We start from the raw sequence: 12500 nt of genomic DNA, 5'->3' as shown, positions 1-12500 counted from the left end.
ATTTTTGCATACCAACAAAAATAGCATCAACGTTCCAAGACATCATTGAAAATTAATAATATCGGTTACTTGATAAATTATAAATTAGTTGTATAGAATTTATTTTTATTTTAGGCATTCAATGATATATGAATATATATTTTTTTCAATGAAAAATTCTGTGATGCTATTTTTGCATACCAACAAAAATAGGATCAACGTTCCAAGACATCATTGAAAATTAATAATATCGGTTACTTGATAAATTATAAATTAGTTACATAGAATTTATTTTTATTTTAGGCATTCAATTATATATGAATATATATTTTTTTCAATGAAAAATTCTGTGATGCTATTTTTGCATACCAACAAAAATAGCATCAACGTTCCAAGACATCATTGAAAATTAATAATATCGGTTACTTGATAAAATATAAATTAGTTGTATAGAATTTATTTTTATTTTAGGCATTCAATGATATATGAATATATATTTTTTTCAATGAAAAATTCTGTGATGCTATTTTTGCATACCAACAAAAATAGCATCAACGTTCCAAGACATCATTGAAAATTAATAATATCGGTTACTTGATAAAATATAAATTAGTTGTATAGAATTTATTTTTATTTTAGGCATTCAATGATATATGAATATATATTTTTTTCAATGAAAAATTCTGTGATGCTATTTTTGCATACCAACAAAAATAGGATCAACGTTCCAAGACATCATTGAAAATTAATAATATCGGTTACTTGATAAAATATAAATTAGTTGTATAGAATTTAGTTTCATTTTATGCATTCAATTATATATGAATATATATTTTTTTTAATTAAAAATTCTGTGATGCTATTTTTGCATACCAACAAAAATAGGATCAACGTTCCAAGACACCACTGAAAATTAATAATATCGGTTACTTGATAAAATATAAATTAGTTGTATAGAATTTAGTTTAATTTTATGCATTCAATTATATCTGAATATATATTTTTTTCAATTAAAAATTCTGTGATGCTATTTTTGCATACCAACAAAAATAGCATCAACGTTCCAAGACATCATTGAAAATTAATAATATCGGTTACTTGATAAAATATAAATTAGTTGTATAGAATTTAGTTTAATTTTATGCATTCAATTATATCTGAATATATATTTTTTTCAATTAAAAATTCTGTGATGCTATTTTTGCATACCAACAAAAATAGCATCAACTTTTCAAGTCATCACTAAAAATTAATAATATCGGTTACCTGATAAATTATAAATTAGTTATATAGAATTTAGTTTAATTTTATGCATTCAATTATATATGAATATAATTTTTTTCAATTAAAAATTCTGTGATGCTATTTTTGCATACCAACAAAAATAGCATCAACGTTCCAAGACATCATTGAAAATTAATAATATCGGTTACTTGATAAACTATAAAATAGTTGTATAGAATTTAGTTTAATTTTATGGATTCAATTATATATGAATATATATTTTTTTTAATTAAAAATTCTGTGATGCTATTTTTGCATACCAACAAAAATAGGATCAACGTTTCAAGTCATCAATAAAAATTAATAATATCGGTTACTTGGTAAATTATAAATTAGTTATATAGAATTTAGTTTAATTTTATGCATTCAATTATATATGAATATAATTTTTTTCAATTAAAAATTCTGTGATGCTATTTTTGCATACCAACAAAAATAGCATCAACGTTCCAAGACATCATTGAAAATTAATAATATCGGTTACTTGATAAACTATAAAATAGTTGTATAGAATTTAGTTTAATTTTATGCATTCAATTATATATGAATATATATTTTTTTTAATTAAAAATTCTGTGATGCTATTTTTGCATACCAACAAAAATAGCATCAACGTTCCAAGACATCATTGAAAATTAATAATATCGGTTACTTGATAAACTATAAAATAATTGTATGAAATTTAGTTTAATTTTATGCATTCAATTATATATGAATATATATTTTTTTTAATTAAAAATTCTGTGATGCTATTTTTGCATACCAACAAAAATAGGATCAACGTTTCAAGTCATCAATAAAAATTAATAATATCGGTTACCTGATAAATTATAAATTAGTTATATAGAATTTAGTTTAATTTTATGCATTCAATTATATATGAATATAATTTTTTTCAATTAAAAATTCTGTGATGCTATTTTTGCATACCAACAAAAATAGCATCAACTTTTCAAGTCATCAATAAAAATTAATAATATCGGTTACTTGGTAAATTATAAATTAGTTATATAGAATTTAGTTTAATTTTATGCATTCAATGATATATGAATATATATTTTTTTCAATGAAAAATTCTGTGATGCTATTTTTGCATACCAACAAAAATAGCATCAACGTTCCAAGACATCATTGAAAATTAATAATATCGGTTACTTGATAAAATATAAATTAGTTGTATAGAATTTATTTTTATTTTAGGCATTCAATGATATATGAATATATATTTTTTTCAATGAAAAATTCTGTGATGCTATTTTTGCATACCAACAAAAATAGGATCAACGTTCCAAGACATCATTGAAAATTAATAATATCGGTTACTTGATAAAATATAAATTAGTTGTATAGAATTTAGTTTCATTTTATGCATTCAATTATATATGAATATATATTTTTTTTAATTAAAAATTCTGTGATGCTATTTTTGCATACCAACAAAAATAGGATCAACGTTCCAAGACACCACTGAAAATTAATAATATCGGTTACTTGATAAAATATAAATTAGTTGTATAGAATTTAGTTTAATTTTATGCATTCAATTATATCTGAATATATATTTTTTTCAATTAAAAATTCTGTGATGCTATTTTTGCATACCAACAAAAATAGCATCAACGTTCCAAGACATCATTGAAAATTAATAATATCGGTTACTTGATAAAATATAAATTAGTTGTATAGAATTTAGTTTAATTTTATGCATTCAATTATATCTGAATATATATTTTTTTCAATTAAAAATTCTGTGATGCTATTTTTGCATACCAACAAAAATAGCATCAACTTTTCAAGTCATCACTAAAAATTAATAATATCGGTTACCTGATAAATTATAAATTAGTTATATAGACTCAGCCCCGGACCTCTCTATAAACGAGACGAAGGGGAGGGTTTGAGTCACCTACTGAGCGCGTCTCCAGGTGGCGGATAGGAGGGGGCCGGAGTATGAGTGGCACCTTGGGACCGGAGACAGGAGGCTGGAAAGAGCACCTGAATCTGGATTTCCGGGGTACACTTCGGATACCGGTCTGCGATGACTATAACGTCGACCTACGGAAGTAAAAACCCGTTAGGAAGACCCAAAGCATCGCCGCGGACCAGACTTCCCAAGCTAAGGTGGAAGTTATCGTGCCGAGGGCTGAATGACACTGGGGAACAGTGTCTCAAACGATACCCTTGGGGAACCAGGCAGCACCCCATTGTATGCATGCCTTACCTCCGCATCCAGGCTCTGCGGGGGTGGACCTTCTTTTCCTGGTTACTCGTGGGATTAACATGGACCCATTAAATAATAATAAAAATTTTAACGCCGATGACGGTGCCCTCTCTGAGGGAACGGCAGAGGCTTACAGGTCGGAGGAGAGTACGATCTGCGCTAGGGCTCCGGAAGGGGAACAAGCGCAGATACAAATGGAAGTGGAAGGGGAGCCAGCCTCAGAGGGGCCTACCAGTGGTGGGCCCGCTGTCGCTGACCCTACCCTGGCGAAGAGGAGGAAGGGTAGGACGGGCGCGGAGAAGCGCCGGGCCCGCCAGGCTAGGCTGAAAGCCGAGGCCTCGCGGGATCAGCAATCTCCGCAGAAAGGGACCGCGACGGAGGAGAAGGAGGAACAGGGGACAGGGCCCAAGAGGCCCAGGTCCTCAGGATCCACTCCCCCCGAAGTGGCCATGCCCAAGAAGAAGGCACGGGCAATGGAAGGGCTGGGGGCAACCTCTTTCAGAGAGGCGGCGAAGGGTGGAGGCAGGGTGGCCGTAGTGCCAACTGGCCATCCGGAGCTGTCCCTGACAAGGGAACAGGCCAACCTAGTCCAGGAGGCGCTAGTGGCGGCGTTGTTCGGGACTGACCAAGATGGTCAGCTCCCGAGCTTCGATGGCCACTGGTATGACGATGGCGTGCTGTGGGTGGCATGCGCGGACAGTCGATCAAGAGAGTGGTTGACTACCGTGGTGCCCACCCTGGCACCCTGGGAAGGGGCCTCCCTTATCCTGGTGGATAAGGAAGCGCTCCAGAAGCTGATCAGGGTTACGGCCTTTCTCCCGGGAAAACCCGTGGGAGCGGCTATGGCTCTTGAGAGGCTGAGGATGCAGAACCGGGCCCTCACCACAGGCAAGTGGAGGGTGTGGGACTGCCGGAGCGGGGAGGAGGGGCTCAACATGGTGTTGGGAGTAGACCCCAAGTCCCTAGAGGCCCTGAAGGGTTTGGGGATGGCCCCATTCTACTGCCTCGGCCGGGCTCGTTTCTACGAGACCCAGCGGAGAGCGGCGGGGGGAAAGGCGCCCCAGACGCAGCCAGGCCCAGGGAAAGTGGTCGCTGACCAAGGGGGGTCAGTGACCGCAGGGGAGGGGAGAGGGCAGGAGGGTGCGCCAAAGGGTCCGGGTGGACAGGAGAGTGCCCCAGTAGCTGCCAGGGAAGGCGCCCGCGAGGGAGGAGGAAAGGAGTGCGAGGAAGGCTCTCTCTTACAGAGGGACCCCCTTGCCCCTGCAAGGCCTCCGCTGAGCGGACGGACCAAGGGCCGAAGAGGTAGGCCGCCTCTGGTGAGAGGGGGCGCGGCGGGAACTGGGAGAGGGTCTCAAGGGACCCTCAACTGGGCCCTGCCGGGCTCATCCCACTCAGGGCAGGTTAGGGCGCCACCAGGCGACCCTGCCTAACGGCCAAACAATGGCCAGGGGGATAAGGGGGGAAGGAGCAGAGGGCAATAGGCAGGGAGACGGCATAGGCTCTCTGCTAGTCCACTGCTCCCAGATTAACTTGCAGCACTGCAAGGCTGCGACTGCCCTGCTGAGTCGCAGCCTAGCAGTAGAGCATACAGACATATGCCTTATACAAGAGCCCTGGCAACACGGAGGCTCGGTAAAAGGCCTATCTGGAGGCGAGGTGGAGCTATTCTATGCTCAGGGCGACCTGGGCCCCAGGGCCTGCATTGCTGTCAAAAGAGCGTGCGGAGCCAGGGGAATGGCCAACTTCTGCCACAGAGACTTGGTGGCGGTTGTCGTGAGACTTCGGGGGGAGGCCGGTGCGGAGGACATAGTTTTCTGCTCGGCTTACTTCCCACATGACTCGCCGACACCACCACCTACCAATGAGCTGCGTGATCTGGTGAATCACTGCAGAGCTAGAAAGTTGCCACTCATCATAGGTTGTGACGCAAACGCGCAGAACGTGGTGTGGGGCAGCGAAAGATGTAATGACAGGGGCACTGCTCTCCTGGAATTTATGGCAGACGTTGACCTAGAGATCCTAAACAGGGGCTCGAGGCCCACGTTCGTCACTTCTCGCTGTCAATGTATCATTGACGTAACCATGTGCACCCGCCGGCTGGCGAGGCGATGCAGGGACTGGAGGGTGGACCGGGAGGACACACTCTCTGACCATCGACGCATCAGATTTAGCATAGAGGGCTGTGCCCAACCGCAGCAGGACCGCCTGCGCAGAAACCCAAGGGCCACCGACTGGGACTCCTTCGAGAGGAACCTGGAGGAAAGGCTCGGGGTTGGACGCGTTAGGCCCTGCAGGGAGGACCGGTTAGAGGACGAGGTGGAGAGAATCCACGTTGCCCTAACTGAGTCTTTTGAGACGGCATGCCCGGCTAGACGTTGCAGGAAGGGTAATAAAGTGCCTTGGTGGAGCCGTGAGTTGGACAGGCTGAGAAGCCAGTCCAGGAGGCTCGGAAACCGAGCGCACAAATCGAAGAGGGCCGAAGACTGGACTCTGTACAGAAATGTGCAGAGAGAGTACAAGAGGCTCATAAAACGATCAAAGGAGCTCACCTGGAGGACATACTGTGAGGAACTGGAGGCGCTTTCAGGCATCTCCAGGCTTCGCAGGGTCTTCTCGGGGGGCCCTTCACAACGGCTGGGTGGAATCACGCTGGAAAGCGGAGAGACCATCACAGAACCGCGAGAGGTCCTTGAGCATCTGGTTCGCGCGCATTTCCCGGACTCTATTATAGAGCTTCCAGGAGAGTGCCTGGAAGTGGACTGGAAGCGAACAGGAAGCGGCGATCCCGACTGGGAGCTAGCCGCACGAATAGTAACGCTGGACAGGCTGCAATGGGCGGTGGACTCCTTCGAAATGTACAAGAGTCCAGGTCCGGATGGGATACATCCGGCCCTCTTGCGAAGAGGGGGGCCATTGCTCCTGCGCAGACTGATACCGGCATTCAGGGCCTGCCTAGCATTGGGCTATGTGCCAGGCAGGTGGCGGGAAGTCAGGGTTGTCTTTATCCCCAAACCGGGTAAATGCAGCTACGACAACGCGAAAGCCTACAGACCGATCAGCCTGAGCTCCTTCTTACTGAAGACGCTGGAAAGGCTGGTCGATAGGCACATTAAGGAGGGGGCACTGAGGATTAATCAGATATGCCCCTCACAACATGCTTACCAAGCTGGCAGATCGACTGAGACTGCGCTACACCACTTGGTAGGCACAATAGAAAATGCGAAGGAAAGGGGGGAGGACACCCTTGGCGTCTTTATCGACATCGAAGGGGCCTTCGACAATACCGCCTTTGATACAATGGAGAAAGCTGCGGCAGCGTTTGGGATCGAGAATTCGATCATCAAATGGATAGCCGCCATGCTCCGAACAAGAGTTGTCCACTCCACCCTTGGGGACAGTGAGGTAAGGGCTGCGGTAGGGAGGGGCTGCCCGCAGGGGGGGGTTATCTCTCCTCTGCTATGGCTCCTCGTAGTTGACGGCCTCCTCACTGGACTCGAGGAACTGGGGGTAAGGACAGTCGCATATGCGGATGATGTGGCACTGCTGGTAACTAGCAGGAACACGAGCATGCTGCACAGCAAGATGCAAAAGGCGCTGGACTATGTTCAGCAGTGGTGCACATCGAAGGGCCTAAGGGTAAACCCAGGCAAAACGGAGATGGTGCACTTCACACGTAGAAGGAGGGGTGCTGTTAAGGCTCCCTCCATTTACAACACAATGCTGAAATTCTCGAGTGAGGTCAAATACTTAGGTATTTGGCTCGACGAGAAGCTCAGCTGGAAAAAGCACATCGCCATGCAGACTAGCAAGGTCACCATGACTTACTGGGCATGTAGGCGAATGTTTGGAAGCACATGGGGTCTAAGGCCGAAGATGGTCAAATGGATCTACACGGCCATTATGACCCCACAGCTAACATACGCAGCCGCAGTGTGGTGGACAGCCTTGAACAAGGCCTGCCACAGGAAAGCGGTGGACAAAATAGGCAGGCTTGCGATGCTGGGCATAACAGGGGCCCTCAGAACGACCCCCAGCTCAGCGTTGGAGGCTCTGCTCTTTATGCAACCTCCACACCTAATTATAAGGGAAGAGGCAACAAGAGCGGCCGCAAGACTGCGGCTACAGGGAACATGGAAGGGAGCTAGGAATGGGCATGCTAGTGTCCTCCGCGCGGACAGAGAGCTGGAAGGGCTACTGTCGCGCGGTGCTGACGCCTGCAGACCCCGATGGCACTTTCGCAGAAAGTTCTCGGTCAATCTTGGATGGGGGGAAACCCCGTCAGGAAAGGATGCGGACTGGGTGCCGCCCCGTGGACTAGTCTGGTATACGGACGGATCACGGGTGAGCGGACGGGCAGGTGCGGGGGTCTGGTCAGAGGGGCCCGCAATAGCGAGGACCATTGGGCTGGACTCACACGCAACCGTGCTCCAGACCGAGCTAGCTGCCCTAAGGGCCTGCGCCAGGATGATCCTGGAGAGGGGGGACAAGGGCAAAAAGATCTTCATCTACTCAGATAGCAAGCGCGCGCTGAGAGCAATACTCAGGTATGAGTGTTGTTCTAAGCTGGTGAGTGAATGCGTCGAGCTGATGGAGGAAATTGCCGTAAATAATCGGCTCGAGGTGGCCTGGATTCCGGGACACGCTGGCATCAAAGGCAACGAAAAAGCCGATGAGCTAGCAAAGAACGGTAGTTGCAGGGGCTTTCAGGGAGAGGTGGAGCACGTAGGCGTGCACACCGATTTTGTGAAGGACCTGGTCAAGGAACGTGCGGATAGGAGGATCGTGGAGAGATGGGACTCGGAGACGGGTGCCAAGCACACGAAATCCCTCCTAGGAGAACCCACTAGGAAGCTGGCAGAGACCCTGTTGGGCCTAAACAGGGTTAAGCTCCGTACTATGGTGGGGCTTATCACTGGACACTGGCCCCTGGCTCTGTACTTATCAAGGATAGGCAAGGGGACTGACCCCCTATGCAAAAGATGCGGGCTGACAGAGGAGGATCCTCTTCACCTATGCACAAGATGCAGCGGACTCGATGAAGCCAGATGGAATGTCTTCGGGTCTACTTGCATAGATATACATGTCGACAGGGACGGGATCAAGGGGCTCTATGAGTTAGCTCGTAGGGCACAAATACTCGATACCAGCGACTAGACGGCTGCCTGAGGGCAGGGTGTAAAATGGCCGAGAGGCTGATTGCACCTCCGGACAGGACCGTCTAAATATGATAAGTGATAAGTGATAGTTATATAGAATTTAGTTTAATTTTATGCATTCAATTATATATGAATATAATTTTTTTCAATTAAAAATTCTGTGATGCTATTTTTGCATACCAACAAAAATAGCATCAACGTTCCAAGACATCATTGAAAATTAATAATATCGGTTACTTGATAAACTATAAAATAGTTGTATAGAATTTAGTTTAATTTTATGGATTCAATTATATATGAATATATATTTTTTTTAATTAAAAATTCTGTGATGCTATTTTTGCATACCAACAAAAATAGGATCAACGTTTCAAGTCATCAATAAAAATTAATAATATCGGTTACTTGGTAAATTATAAATTAGTTATATAGAATTTAGTTTAATTTTATGCATTCAATTATATATGAATATAATTTTTTTCAATTAAAAATTCTGTGATGCTATTTTTGCATACCAACAAAAATAGCATCAACGTTCCAAGACATCATTGAAAATTAATAATATCGGTTACTTGATAAACTATAAAATAGTTGTATAGAATTTAGTTTAATTTTATGCATTCAATTATATATGAATATATATTTTTTTTAATTAAAAATTCTGTGATGCTATTTTTGCATACCAACAAAAATAGCATCAACGTTCCAAGACATCATTGAAAATTAATAATATCGGTTACTTGATAAACTATAAAATAATTGTATGAAATTTAGTTTAATTTTATGCATTCAATTATATATGAATATATATTTTTTTTAATTAAAAATTCTGTGATGCTATTTTTGCATACCAACAAAAATAGGATCAACGTTTCAAGTCATCAATAAAAATTAATAATATCGGTTACTTGGTAAATTATAAATTAGTTATATAGAATTTAGTTTAATTTTATGCATTCAATTATATATGAATATATATTTTTTTCAATTAAAAATTCTGTGATGCTATTTTTGCATACCAACAAAAATAGCATCAACTTTTCAAGTCATCACTAAAAATTAATAATATCGGTTACCTGATAAATTATAAATTAGTTATATAGAATTTAGTTTAATTTTATGCATTCAATTATATATGAATATAATTTTTTTCAATTAAAAATTCTGTGATGCTATTTTTGCATACCAACAAAAATAGCATCAACTTTTCAAGTCATCACTAAAAATTAATAATATCGGTTACCTGATAAATTATAAATTAGTTTTATAGAATTTAGTTTAATTTTATGCATTCAATTATACATGAATATAATTTTTTTCAATTAAAAATTCTGTGATGCTATTTTTGCATACCAACAAAAATAGCATCAACTTTTCAAGTCATCACTAAAAATTAATAATATCGTTTACCTGATAAATTATAAATTAGTTTTATAGAATTTAGTTTAATTTTATGCATTCAATTATACATGAATATAATTTTTTTCAATTAAAAATTCTGTGATGCTATTTTTGCATACCAACTAAAATAGCATCAACTTTTCAAGTCATCACTAAAAATTAATAATATCGGTTACCTGATAAATTATAAATTAGTTTTATAGAATTTAGTTTAATTTTATGCATTCAATTATACATGAATATAATTTTTTTCAATTAAAAATTCTGTGATGCTATTTTTGCATACCAACAAAAATAGAATCAAGCAAAAATATCACTTATTTTTCCAATTTTCGACTTGTAGAACGATCAAGTATACTATTCTTTGGATTCTAAGATTTTTTTCAAGTGATTATTTTCAAAGTTGGGAAAAATGAAAAATTATTCTAAGTCCCCATTCGTAGTTCTTTTTGATTCGTATTGCTTCGGCGCAAAGTAGGTAGGGACACTTATGGATTTCTCAATTTTTGGATAGGGACAGCCGGATAGCCGTCATTCAGCATAAAAGCTATTGTTATATGCATAGTTTGATGTGAGGAATGGGAATTGATTGAAATTTTCACCCGCCACTTGCCGGCTGGCCTGATTTTAAGGTTTGAGAATCTTGACAACGATTTTGCATACCGACAAAAATAGCATCAAGCAAAAATATCACTTATTTTTCCAATTTTCGACTTGTAGAACGATCAACTATACTATTCTTTGGATTCTAAGATTTTTTTCAAGTGATTATTTTCAAAGTTGGGAAAAATGAAAAATTATTCTAAGTCCCCATTCGTAGTTCTTTTTGATTCGTATTGCTTCGGCGCAAAGTGGGTAGGGACACTTATGGATTTCTCAATTTTTGGATAGGGACAGCCGGATAGCCGTCATTCAGCATAAAAGCTATTGTTATATGCATAGTTTGATGTGAGGAATGGGAATTGATTGAAATTTTCACCCGCCAATTGCCGGCTGGCCTGATTTTAAGGTTTGAGAATCTTGACAACGATTTTGCATACCGACAAAAATAGCATCAAGCAAAAATATCACTTATTTTTCCAATTTTCGACTTGTAGAACGATCAAGTATACTATTCTTTGGATTCTAAGATTTTTTTCAAGTGATTATTTTCAAAGTTGGGAAAAATGAAAAATTATTCTAAGTCCCCATTCGTAGTTCTTTTTGATTCGTATTGCTTCGGCGCAAAGTGGGTAGGGACACTTATGGATTTCTCAATTTTTGGATAGGGACAGCCGGATAGCCGTCATTCAGCATAAAAGCTATTGTTATATGCATAGTTTGATGTGAGGAATGGGAATTGATTGAAATTTTCACCCGCCACTTGCCGGCTGGCCTGATTTTAAGGTTTGAGAATCTTGACAACGATTTTGCATACCGACAAAAATAGCATCAAGCAAAAATATCACTTATTTTTCCAATTTTCGACTTGTAGAACGATCAACTATACTATTCTTTGGATTCTAAGATTTTTTTCAAGTGATTATTTTCAAAGTTGGGAAAAATGAAAAATTATTCTAAGTCCCCATTCGTAGTTCTTTTTGATTCGTATTGCTTCGGCGCAAAGTGGGTAGGGACACTTATGGATTTCTCAATTTTTGGATAGGGACAGCCGGATAGCCGTCATTCAGCATAAAAGCTATTGTTATATGCATAGTTTGATGTGAGGAATGGGAATTGATTGAAATTTTCACCCGCCAATTGCCGGCTGGCCTGATTTTAAGGTTTGAGAATCTTGACAACGATTTTGCATACCGACAAAAATAGCATCAAGCAAAAATATCACTTATTTTTCCAATTTTCGACTTGTAGAACGATCAAGTATACTATTCTTTGGATTCTAAGATTTTTTTCAAGTGATTATTTTCAAAGTTAGGAAAAATGAAAAATTATTCTAAGTCCCCATTCGTAGTTCTTTTTGATTCGTATTGCTTCGGCGCAAAGTAGGTAGGGACACTTATGGATTTCTCAATTTTTGGATAGGGACAGCCGGATAGCCGTCATTCAGCATAAAAGCTATTGTTATATGCATAGTTTGATGTGAGGAATGGGAATTGATTGAAATTTTCACCCGCCAATTGCCGGCTGGCCTGATTTTAAGGTTTGAGAATCTTGACAACGATTTTGCATACCGACAAAAATAGCATCAAGCAAAAATATCACTTATTTTTCCAATTTTCGACTTGTAGAACGATCAAGTATACTATTCTTTGGATTCTAAGATTTTTTTCAAGTGATTATTTTCAAAGTTGGGAAAAATGAAAAATTATTCTAAGTCCCCATTCGTAGTTCTTTTTGATTCGTATTGCTTCGGCGCAAAGTGGGTAGGGACACTTATGGATTTCTCAATTTTTGGATAGGGACAGCCGGATAGCCGTCATTCAGCATAAAAGCTATTGTTATATGCATAGTTTGATGTG

This window comes from Diachasmimorpha longicaudata, unplaced genomic scaffold (genome assembly GCF_034640455.1).
Source record: "Diachasmimorpha longicaudata isolate KC_UGA_2023 unplaced genomic scaffold, iyDiaLong2 ctg00000129.1, whole genome shotgun sequence".
NCBI lineage: Eukaryota > Metazoa > Arthropoda > Insecta > Hymenoptera > Braconidae > Diachasmimorpha > Diachasmimorpha longicaudata.
The sequence above is the reverse complement of the archived record's forward strand: the minus strand, read 5'-3'. Positions refer to the sequence as shown.